Source organism: Labrus mixtus, chromosome 20, assembly GCF_963584025.1.
Source record: "Labrus mixtus chromosome 20, fLabMix1.1, whole genome shotgun sequence".
In the NCBI taxonomy this organism is placed as follows: Eukaryota; Metazoa; Chordata; class Actinopteri; order Labriformes; family Labridae; genus Labrus; species Labrus mixtus.
This window is the reverse complement of record NC_083631.1, coordinates 24,212,335-24,224,834: the sequence shown is the minus strand read 5'-3', so window position 1 is coordinate 24,224,834 and position 12,500 is coordinate 24,212,335. Positions and strand designations below refer to the sequence as shown.

The 12,500-nt window shown below is 43.8% G+C and overlaps 1 protein-coding gene across 1 annotated transcript in view; it reads right to left on the bottom strand.

Moving 5' to 3' along the window:
* The window catches only part of LOC132954092 (epithelial membrane protein 2-like), a 7,714-nt gene extending 6,116 nt beyond the window's left edge, over positions 1 to 1,598 (bottom strand). Inside the window, exon 1 of the mRNA XM_061026549.1 lies at positions 1,466 to 1,598. The gene's annotated coding sequence lies outside the window, so the exon portion shown is untranslated. The remainder of the gene's footprint in view (positions 1 to 1,465) is intronic.
* Positions 1,599 to 12,500: the final 10,902 nt, after the last annotated feature.

Here is a 12,500-nt window from a genome sequence, read left to right as displayed (position 1 = left end):
GAGAGGCACACAAGAGGAAACTTGTTACACCACTTTCCACCCTTTATTATGCAGCATGAATACAACCAGAGGGGAACTTACATTCAAGCTCATAAAAAAGTACACACACACACACATGCACACACACGCACACAAAGTTGAAAGAATCTAAATTGACCTGAAACAAAGGCTCCGTGCTTCAGAAATAAACAGCCGTTAATGACAGCTCCAAGCGGGCACACACACACACACACTCAATCAACGCAGCAGAGCGAGGCCGAAACCTGGCACACACTCAGGGCGCGGCTTCACAACTTCTAATTACTTTGAGTTCCACACACTGCAAACACACAGAGAGATAAAGTTCCTGTTGTGAATCAGAGAGAGAGAGAGAGTTTATGTGTGAGGGGTAAAACAAAAATCAGAACACACAATGAACTGATACTGACAGTGAAGAGAGAGAGAGAGCGGGCGAGCGAGAGAGAGAGGAGGGGAAATTCATGGCGGGCAGATGAGTTGGGGCTTGTCTGACAAAACCCGCCACTCCTTAAAATAACTGTCGAGATTATCTGCTCCTCGATCCCACGCCTCAAACACTTTGTTTGAGTTCTTTAAGAACACCTCTCTTCTTCTTCTGTGGTGCCTTTTAAGGCGGCTCTGCCCTCTTCATAATGAGACATTTGAACGCAGCTCGTGTGAGAGGAAGGCAGCGCTGGGTGTGAACAGAAACAGAGGCACATCTGGAATGTGCTGGTTCTCTTCACGGCAAAGGAGTGGTCAATGGGCTGGGTCCACACACACACACACACACACACACACACACACACACACACACACACACACACACACACACACGCATGCCTGCCAGCTCCCATCTCTCTCACACGCAACAGAGATCTGCTCCGGCCTGACACATCTTTATAAATATTTCTGCCCCGTATATTAAAGATTTTCTTTTAAACATTTCCGCTCGCTGTGGCGTGCAAAAGCTTTCTCGCCGTCTCTTCTGCCAGATGACCAAAACTTTAATGAACAACTTCTGGAGCGGAGAGAAAACAAATGAAAAGCTCAGCAGTTTGCTTTAATTTAAAACACACTCCTGAAACTCTTTGTCATCCAGAAACTGAAGCGATGCTGACGGGACTTTTTGTTTGTGGATCAGGATGTGGCAGATTTTTTTTTCCATGACGCTGCCGAGGGGTTTAAGTTTGAGAGCTTTAAAAAGCAAATGAGGAGCAGAGAGAGGCGTCCTGTGCCTTTAAGGAAAACAGACTGGAACGTTGGTCTGACAGGCGGGAGGTTAAAGGTGCAGGACACAGGTAACGAGGCCTGTGAGGTGAACAGGTATGTCACTGCTTGTCTTATTTTAGTTTTTAAATCGACTTCAGGACGAAAACAAAGACGCCGATCTGCCAGTTAAACGCCTCTGTCATCGTCCTGATTGAGCTGCAGAGATATAAGGAAGAAGAAAAAGTTAAAGACTTACTGTTTGATGGCCGTGCGTCTCTTCACGTCTCTTACTCCTCCTGCTCTCAGGGACACTAATTTCAGACTCAGAGTCTAAATGCATAAACACTAGAAACTAAACCACCCGCCCACTTTGACCCAGCCCACTTTTTTTAAAAGTCCACACCCCAGACAAGCCTCTCGCTTACTGGATCACAGACTCTCCTCCTCCCTCCTTCTCTCCTTCTCTCCTCCTCCCTCCTTCTCTCCTTCTCTCCTCCTCCCTCCTTCTCTCCTCCCTCCTTTTCTCCTTCTGTCCTCCTCCCTCCTCCCTCCTTCTCTCCTCCCTCCTTTTCTCCTTCTGTCCTCCTCCCTCCTTCTCTCCTCCCTCCTTCTCTCCTTCTCTCCTCCCTCCTTCTCTCCTTCTCTCCTCCTCTCTCTTTCTCTCCTCTCTCCTTCTCTCCTCCTCTCTCCTTCTCTCCTCCTCCCTACTTTAAACTTATTTGTCACTATTTAAACAACTTCTGTGGGCAGTGCGGCTCATTTTCCCTTTTGTGTGTGTGCGTGTGTGTGAGTGTGTGTGTGTGTGTGTGTGTGTGTGTTCTCGTCTTTGTCACTCAGCTGATTGTGGTGATTTTGCTGCTGCTGGTGACTCACTCATGTTTGAGGGTGGGTGGGGGGGGGGGTGGGGGGGGTGGGGGGGGGGTGGGAACTCCCAAAACACTGGACATTGTTGACGATGATTCTACGCACGTTGCCATGGCGATAGACTGCAGGCCGGCCCTGATCTCAATCACAGTGTTGCTGGTATAAACAAAACAGTCATACTTGTGCTTACACACACACACACACACACACACACACACACACACACACACACACACACACACACACACACACAATAGCCGACAGTGTTGTAATGTTTCCTCTTGCTCTTTTTCCCGCTTTTGTTCGGGAGGTGTGGGCACACGAGGGCAGGTCTCAGCTCGTCCCGGAGAGAAAGAGCGAGGGAGCAAGGATGAGAGAGAGAGGGAGAGAGAGAGAGAGAGAGAGAGAGAGGGAGAGAGAGACAGAGAGAGAGAGAGAGAGAGGGAGAGAGAGACAGAGAGAGAGAGAAAGAGGGACAGAGAGGGAGAGAGAGAGAGAAGAGGGAGAGAGAGAGAGGGAGAGAGACAGAGAGAGAGAGAGAGAGAGAGGGAGAGAGACAGAGAGAGAGAGAGAGAGAGGGAGAGAGAGGGAGAGAGAGAGAGAAGAGGGAGAGAGAGACAGAGAGAGACAGAGAGAGAGAGAGGGAGAGAGAGGGAGAGAGAGAGAGAGAAAGAGGGACAGAGAGGGAGAGAGAGACAGAGAGAGAGAGAGAGAGAGAGACAGAGAGAGAGAGAGGGAGAGAGAGGGAGAGAGAGAGAGAGAAAGAGGGACAGAGAGGGAGAGAGAGACAGAGAGAGAGAGAGACAGAGAGAGAGAGAGGGAGAGAGAGGGAGAGAGAGAGAGAGAAAGAGGGACAGAGAGGGAGAGAGAGACAGAGAGAGAGAGAGAGAGAGGGACATGGTGACATTATTTCAAAGAAATGAAAACTTTTATTAATCGTGTGTCACATTTAAAACAGGAGAACTTTCAGTTGCTTTATAATAAAAGGGAAGAAACAGAGAATACCAAAACCAATCACAAACTGTAGAAGTGACGGACACACATACTGTGACACAAACCGTTCGTCTGTAGAGGCCTAAAGTTCAGCCCTTTGGCGGCTGACATCTTGGATCATGCTCATATATTTAATTCTGTGACATATAGAGACACAAAGAGAGTGGGGTACGACATGCGGGAGGGGAGCCACAGGCTGGATTTGAACCTGGGTCTGCTTGGAGGACCATAGCCTCCGTACACCATTAGGCTACCAGCATCCCCCCCCAACTTGTGCCGTTTACGACAGTGTGCAGGCGATTAAACCTAAGCAATGCTCTAAACTTTTTGCCTATGACTGACTTCAATTGTTGTTGCCATGGTAATCGAAACAAGTATTAACATCGTTTGAGTCCTTACTTCTGCACTGGATTACATTTTCTGCCCCTCAGTTTTTCGTTTGGATGAAAAACAGGTACGATAGGAGACTAAAGGACGAGGACAGGAAAACGCAGGAATCAGAATCGTCATCGAGAAGGAGAAAACGGTTTCAGGAGTTTATGAGAGACCAGAGATGAGAACTTTACAGAAAGGAAATCTGCTAGAAACGAATGCATGAAGAAGATCTCTGGCATCTTTCTGCAGGAGGAACCGTTCAACATTTGTTTAAAGTTTTTGATTTATGACTCAGTGTCTTCGATTGTTGAGTCAGCCTCGAATGTTTCCACTGGGTTTGGAGTCATCCGACCACATGCACTGGATCAGAGTGAGTCTCTCTTTTATCTGATATATGACATCATAAAATCAGCATATCACAACATTAACTCATTCGTCACAGAGCTCGTTCAGCACAAATCGTGGTGGAATTCCTGCGGCGAGCGCCTGTCATAAATAAAACAGTCCAAATGTCAGAGTGTAACCGTGACGGATCATTCAGAAAGGATCTCTATCACAGCGTCAGACAGGCTGCGTTAAGAAGAGAACAGTGCAGCGTCTGACATCAGGCAGAACTCTGAGACTCTCTGCTGGTTACCACTTTTAAACGCTGGTTTGATTTGAGAGTTTGTGTGAGGACAGCTGTTCAGCAGAGGTCATAAATAACCCTCAATGACTCTCCAATAAAACACTTCCAAACTCCATGTGATCTGCAGAGTCCCTCTGCACCTTTAAGAAAAAGCTAAAGACCCAGCTCTTTCATGAATACCTACTAACTTAATGATGATGGTCTCCATATTATTGATGATGATGATGGTAGTGACGATGGTTTTTGTTTGATAACGACGACTTATAAGATGGTTTCTATACTGATTAGAGCTCTCAAGAACTGCCCTCAATGTTGTGCTTTGCCTCTGGTCACTTCCTGTCAGCACCTGTGTGTCCAATCAGACTCAAAGCTGATCGTTTGCTCTTACTGACATTGTTCCCTTTTTTCTAGATCCTTGCTTGTGTTGTTCTTACTCTCTGATGTACGTCGCTTTGGAGAAAAGAGTCTGCAGAGTGAATTGTAGATAACTGGACAAACCTGTTCACACTGACTGATGAAAACAGGCAGTTTAAAAAACAGGCAAAATACCAAAAACGTTAATTAAGCTCCGTCGCTACCCATCGGCCCCCGTCTGCCTTTTTTTTCGGCCGACTCGACATGATTCCTCTCACCGGCAGGCATCGGCACAGTTGGTGAGAGGAATCTCTCTCATTGGCTGTTCAGATCAGCGAATCAGAGCACGAGAAGAAAAACAGAAGTCACCAAAGCAAGTCAACTTTCTTTTTAGACATTATTCTGGATTAGAAGTACCTATGTTATGGGGCGCTGGTGGTGCAGTGGTTAGAGCGCATGCCCCATGTATGGAGGCTGTAGTCCTCCAAGCGGGCGGCCGAGGTTCAAATCCGACCTGTGGATCCTTTCCCGCATGTCATTCCCCACTCTCTCTCTCTCTCTCTGATTTCTGACTCTATCCACTGTCCTATCTCTCTCCAATAAAAGCACAAAATGCCCAGAAATAAATCTTAAAAAAAAAAAAAGAAGTATGTTATGTATGTTACGAGCGGCAGTGGTGCAAAAAAAAATTTCTGGTATCATAACAGCGATTTATAAATCCATCGTCTTTAGATGAGAGTATGTAAGATATCTGTCACGAGACGATATGAAGCTGACTCAGATCACTGAGAGTGAATCACCGCAGGCAGACACACTGTCCACAAAAACGGGAAATGAAAGAGCTTTAAAGATTGATTTGAAGAGAAAAGGTTTGGAGAGACGGTTTGAGAGTGTGAAGTCTGTCAGCCTGGTTTGTAGGACGTTGATTATGAAACAGACTTTAAATAGAAAGATGTCATCAGAAGAAAAGAAAGTCAGACAAACGTTCGCAGAAAGAGAGATGAAAATACTCTGGGTGCGGACGAGGACGCTGAGGTCACTTGTTTGCTTCTTTAAAAACAACAGCAGCGCTCTGAGTCAAAGGCTCAGACCGATACCTGGTCAGAAGGATCATGTGAGGCTGCGTCCGCCTCAGGTGTGAGCCGGCAGGATAATTACAGGCTTCCAGAGGAACTCACCTGCAGCCACACGAGCCGGCCCTGAGAGGCAGCAGCTCGTGTGGCTGCATTCTGGTGGGGTCAGAGGTCACAGGTTTCACCAACGCATGCAGATACCTCAACAAACAAAATTCCTCTGGGGCTCCAGATGTATTGTGCAAGATCTTGGTCCAAAAGTCAGAAGTGATTGGGAAGGAAAGTTTTCAAGTGTTGGCCTTTACTGCATGAAAAACAAACATCTGTTTCTACAGCCTGATGTTGGAGTTTGATTGTTAAGGGTTTAATCTTTATGTTTGTGTCCCTCTTATCTCCATGATGTCATCAGGTTTAGATAAGCAAAATACAAACTAAACCAGGTCCCTCTCCCTCTCAAAGGCTCAGAAGAAAACTGTTTATTCTGCTCCAGAGCTCAGCAGAGGCTCCACTTCCTGAGAAGACTCCCAAGTCCCAGGAAGTGGAGCTTCTCTTCTACCATGCAGTCGTAGAGCGCCTCATTCGATATGTTAACTCTGCATCGGTTGGAAATTTGACTGTTCAATCAAAGGCCCGAATCGAGGAGTCCATCAACATCCTACCCTAACCCAGGATATTTTTTTTTAACGAACCACATCGTGTCCTCCACCCTGAGCTCCAGCTCCTCCCCTCAGGTCGAGGGTACACGGTTCTCTTAGACAGGAACAACCGCTCTAAAGATTCCTTTGTCCCCTTGTCTATACACCAAACTGTAAGGCGTGCAGGTGTGTGTGTGCAGGTGTGTGTGTGCAGGTGTGTGTGTGCAGGTGTGTGTGTGCAGGTGTGTGTAGATGGTTTTAGTAATTCACTATGTATGAAATGTAATGATTATTATTATTTAATTTTTTTGATTTATTTTGGGGATTTTCAGTGGATAGAATCAGGGAGAAGGAGAGTAGGGAATGACATGCAGGAAAGGGGCCACAGGTCAGATTTGAACCTGGGTCGCCCGCTTTGAGGATCACAGCCTCCATACATGGGACGCGCGCACTAACCACTGCACCACCAGCGCCCCATGTAATGATTATTTAACTGGACATTACCGATGAGTACTTTAACGTTTGTTACTGCATCAGCGCTCTGTGAAGTCCAAGGCTCATCTCCAACGGGGACAATAAAGTTCATCTCATCTTAATCCTCTCCTTCGTTTTTTATTTTATTAAACGTTTGGAATTAAACAGTACTGAGGATTCAGATATCAACAATCTTGCACAAGCCCCACCTTCAGGAAGGATGACATGAACCCATGCCTTCATGTTCTTCAACTGTCTGAATATCAGACGCCACACCTTGATCGTGCCACTTCTCATCATCATGAAGAGTCCCACCCAGATCCCTGTGGGAAAGAATGTCAGCCTTTGAAATTACACCATTCCAGTAGGGAAAACGGCGTCCGCTCTCATCACAGCCATTACTACATCTAATTCATTCAACAGATCCATCAAACACAAGCCGCTTTAACCAAACACAAACACAAACCGCTAACAGACAACTCCCTCTGTGCATGCACGTTCTGTGAGTGCACATTAACGGACATAACAATCAGGCTTTAGATTTAAAAAAACAACATCGTGATACATCTTCAGCCACAAACAGCTTGAGTGACACAATCTGAACATGATATGAGCGTGAAAAACAACAAGGGGAACAGAGCGAGAGAGGTGAGAAAGCAGTATGTGGTGGAACCGGATTCTGTTCTGGGCGTGTCGACCCCACCTTACAGGTGAGGTAAGCCAAGGTTTGTACTGTACCATACAGTGTGTAACGACACTCCCTCCACACTGAACTACTTCAGGTTTTTTTTTATGAAACCAGCACAAATGCCTGTGGAGAAAATCTACATTTTTGTGACTTGACTTATGCAAGAATTTGTGCTTTTCTGAGAGAGGAAATGCCGTGGGTCATGCTCTTATTTTTGACAGTAAAGACTCAGCGGGTGTTTTACACACCGATGTCTACCAGGTGGGGAGGGGGAGGGGGGGGCAGGAGCTTAGCCGTAACACGTTTTTTTAAGATCCATACACAAGTCGGCAAATCACATGTCTGCAGAACGACAGGAGACGACCAATGGGGTGGCTCTCAAAACAATCAGCCCTTTGTCTTGCTGCCATTGCCGATCAGTACCGGAAAAACCAGAGTCATAGAGAACAGCAGTGATATTGTCTGATATGTCAAGTTTATGTGTGCATAAGTGTTAACAATGATAACTTAAAATACTTTCTCAGGGTTGGCAAGTTCAAGGTGTCTCTGTTTGTTCCAGCACACCGTTTACAGCACACTGTAGGGCCATAAAAGAGCGGGAAAGCGGGGCAAACGTGCAAAACACAGAACTCAACAGAGCCTGAACAGAGCTTCACATTTTACATTGCGGTAAACAGTTATGTGGCCTTTTAAAAGACAGTTTCTAAAACTTGTTTCCAACATCTTCTGCCTGCTTAATTGCTGTTTTTTTGTCCAAAGTTTAAATGGAACATATTTATCACTTTGACGTGTTAATTAACACTGAAAGAGAGCATCAGCTAAATGCCGAAAGGGGGGTAAGGGTTGTCATGATGCCAAAATTATAAACTTCAATACGATTATAGTAAAACTCAGCTACATCAAGATCTTTTTTTAATGCCCCAGCAGCAAAAAAACAAGTCCAAGGCACCTAATTCATGGTAAATTAGTGTCTTAAACTACCCAAAATAGCAGGCATACTGTCTAAATTGTGCAAATACACATTTGCGTATATGTGAAATTTAGACATTATTTTCTTACCTTACTCTTAAAAAATATAGCTGAAGATCTAAAGTTACTTTGATACTATGGATCACTGAAATAATGTAGATGTTATAGCTTTATTAAAAATGTAAAAAAAATAAAAGTCTCATAAAGTATCAAAGTATCAAACATTTTGACGTACTTATTAAAAAAGATGTTCCACAGGGTTCAATACTTGGTCTGCTCCTTTTTCCATTATGAATGACTCTGTAATGGCACCTTATATTAGGTAATTTCTTGATTTTAATTACCAAAAATTGCAGATGTTTTATGAAGAGACATTAACAAAACTTTTAAATTTTCCATTTCCAATTAATATCTTATCTGTTATCTCACCTAATATTGGGTCATTTCTATATTTTGTATTCCAAAGATGGCATGCGAACTCCTGCACACGGTCTAGATTGCACAAATAAATTGCTCCTCTGCTCTGCGATTGTTTTTTGAATACATAAAAGCAACTTGGAAGCCAAAAGAACTTGAAAAATATCAGAACTTGCTAACCTTAGAGTTTGATACACTGCTACTAACACGTGGTATTTAAAAGGATCAACACATTTTACATTTCAACAACCTTAGATGTAAATGGGCAAACAAGGACTACGAAAGGACAGACTGGTGTTTTTGTAATGTAAAGATCCCTTGATGGAGGTGTTTGTGAGGAGCCTCAGAGAGGGAGTCTTTCAACACGACTGTGTGAAACTAATCCAGCAGAGCAGTGCCTGCATGCCAGGGGAGTCAGCCTCACCACAGCCCAGTCACTGCTCCTTTTACACAATAGTAAAGCTCTCGGTCTGTGGTCGACCGTCTCGCTGCTCACTCCTTCTCTGTCTTACACAATGTCGCACCCTGCCCTGGGATTTCTTCACTGCTATTATAAAAACAGCCCGTGTGTATATTTACAGGATTTGCAGGGTAATTTCAAAGACTTTGGATGTGAATGTTCTTTGAATGAAGCAGAAAAAAAACCAATAGGGATGATATCAGTCGGGTTTTGTGTCGAAACTCTTCCCAAACTCCTGGTGACTAATTGGAAAAGCCAACATACCCACTCATTGTTGCTGATAAGCATCTGCACAGGTTCATACTAATCCTGTTCTATCTTTAAAAGTAGTTACACATGACCCAGGCTAAAATCAAACACACACACATTGAGTAGTAATCATCTTACTCAAAGGGAGTGACACATTGCCAAAGGCAGTGAAGTAAAAACACACAAAAACTCACACAGTTTCCATTCCCACCGTCCTCCTCTCTGTTTCTCAAGAGTGAGATGAACATCAGTTTCATTTTCCAGGAATGGTTTCTTTCTCCTCAGTCCGTGTCCATGTCGGGTCCTCCTGCTTCTTAAAGACTCTCTTTGAAAGACTTCTCTTTTGGCCTGTAGCGAAATAAAGGACTTGTTTCAGATGGATGTTGAAGAAGTTGAAGCATTCAGATTCAAACATTCATGCAGCATGGGAAGAAAAAAGGTGCAGGGTCGATTTAGCATTATTACACTAGTTTCTCTTTTAGCATGTATCGAATTAGCACAGGGCAGATTTGGCAAAACTAAGACGTTTTTCTTTCTATTGATAATCAGAATATTCTCCTCATGTTCACCATTCGTCAATCTGTGAAGCTTATAGAGCAGCTTTACATGATCTCATTCATCTGATACTAGTGTCAGTAAAAACAGCCTCTGCTTGAAACGCTTCATTTCAGCTACTGTCTCTTTAAGGCCCCCCCTCCCCACATGCCCACTCTCTTCTGATTGGCCAGCTCTCTGGAAGCCTTCAGGGGGGACAAAACGCTGCAGGGCTGCCAGAGGAGGGCTACTCTCCAGTGCTGGGAGAAGAGAATCTATGTAAGAGGTTTCACCGGCTTACGTAGAGGCTTGAAGCCGTCTGGTGAAATTCTTGGTTTCATATCAGGGAACTACGGCGCGATTTGGAGGAAAAGCTTTTTAGCGCCCTCTGACACATTTCTGATGCAGAGCCGGCTAAACACTGAAGCTTGAGTGTCCAAAACATGGCAACCTGTGTGAGCATCGACTCTAGAGAGGAGGGGGCGGGGGGGAGACAGCTCTCTCCAATTTTTAATTTGGACTGCAGTACCCACTTTAAACACTAGGTGTCAGAGTTACATATCTCTCCTTTAAACCTTTAAAATGTAGATGACATTCACATCTGTTTGTCCGGAGATTTATAAATCAAAATCAGAACAGCAGAAGTTGATGTAAGGTGAAACCTCCATGTAGGAGGTAAGCAGAGGTATACTTTGAGTCAAGAGCCAATCAAAATCAAGTATTTTAATGTACATGTGAGTCACTGGAGCTAAATATTTACGTATCAGCTATGGTGCCCTAGCCAACGTCTACATTCAATAAAAAAAAAATAGAATTCCTCATATTTAGTGGAGCCAGCCGTTTCCATGGTTACCAGCCGGGGGTTTTCATTCTTGATTCACTTCCTCACCCCGACATCTCTCTCTCTCTCTCTCTCTCTCTGTGATTGTTTCCCCCTCCCTGAGTCGTTGTTATACTACATTTAACTCCTCACGTGATTTCTCCTCCTCCCGCTCCACTTTAGGAACATTTTTTTTTCTGCCCCTCCTGTTTCCTGCTCGGTGCCACCCCTGCGTTTGCTGCCGCCCACACAGAGTCCTGCACGCTCTCTCAATGAAACCCAGACATACACACTGTACTCTCCAGCTCTCAGTACAGAGAAAACAACTCCTGGTTGTAGCTAGGCAACTCCAAATATGAGTCATCCTGCTGCCGCCGCGCCCATCATCAACTGATCGCCACCTCGCTCCTAAACACACACAAACAAACAAACACACACACACACACACACACACACACACACACACACACACACACACACACACACACACACACAAACACACTGAACTCTAGAGGTTCTTTCTTCAAAGCATTTCAACTATGTCGCTGCAGTGGGTCCGTCTTATTCCTGGACACACTGCTCTGTCCTGGATTTCAACGCAGAGGTGGACACAGCGTGAGAAAAGCACCTCTCTCCGTTAAAACCATCCTGATCACGTGATGACTGATCGCAGCTCAGCATGAGTCATGATTTTGTCGGATGGTTGAGCTGAGGACAAGAGTATTACTTTATCATAACTAGATCGAGCTCTTATAGTCTATCATGACTTTTACTAGATACACTAACCATCAGGATGAATTTAGACCAGAACAGAGCCTTACATCTAAAAGAGGGTAAACATCAAATGTACTGAAAGTCAGATTATCATGAGCGGTGTGATTTAAAGCAAAACTACAAACATATTTGAGTTAATGCAGGTCCTTTTTTAAAGTAGGATAGGATAGGATAAAACTTTATTGATCCCCAGAGGGGAAATTCGGGCGTTGCAGCAGCACAGACAAGAAAGCTCAAAAATACACAATAAACAGAAGAGATAAGATAAATAAAAATAAAAACAGGGGGTATATACAAGGAAAAAATAGCAGCAAGTAATGTAAAGAGCAGAGCAGAGAGGCAGTGTTGTACCACAGTAATGCAGAGTGCAGTTATATAATATAATGTAGTATAATATAATATAATATAGTGCAATATGAACAATATAGTGTAATATAATGAAATGTTATATAATATAGACTAATATAATAATATAATAACATATATAGAATGTACAGTATATATATTGATGCTAAATAATAATAATAATAATAATAATACAATGTTAGTAATGATAATAATAATAATAATGAAGCAGGTCATGTGGGTAGTGTTTTTCTGGGGGTGAAGTAGAAAGTAGAAATCACCTTTGCAGTGCAGCCAAAAAAATTTAGATTGATAGAAAACTAGTTATTTTAATATATTGAAGATATATATATATATGTTGTACAGTGTCTTTGGATAGATAAAGAGAGAGAGAGAGAGAGAGAGAGAGAGAGAGAGAGAGAGAGAGATAGATAGAGAGAGAGAGAGAGAGAGATAGAGAGAGATAGATAGAGAGAGAGAGAGAGAGAGAGAGAGAGAGATAGATAGAGAGAGAGAGAGAGAGAGAGAGAGAGAGATAGAGAGAGAGAGAGATAGATAGAGAGAGAGAGAGAGAGAGAGAGATAGATAGAGAGAGAGAGAGAGAGAGAGAGAGAGAGATAGAGAGAGAGATAGATAGAG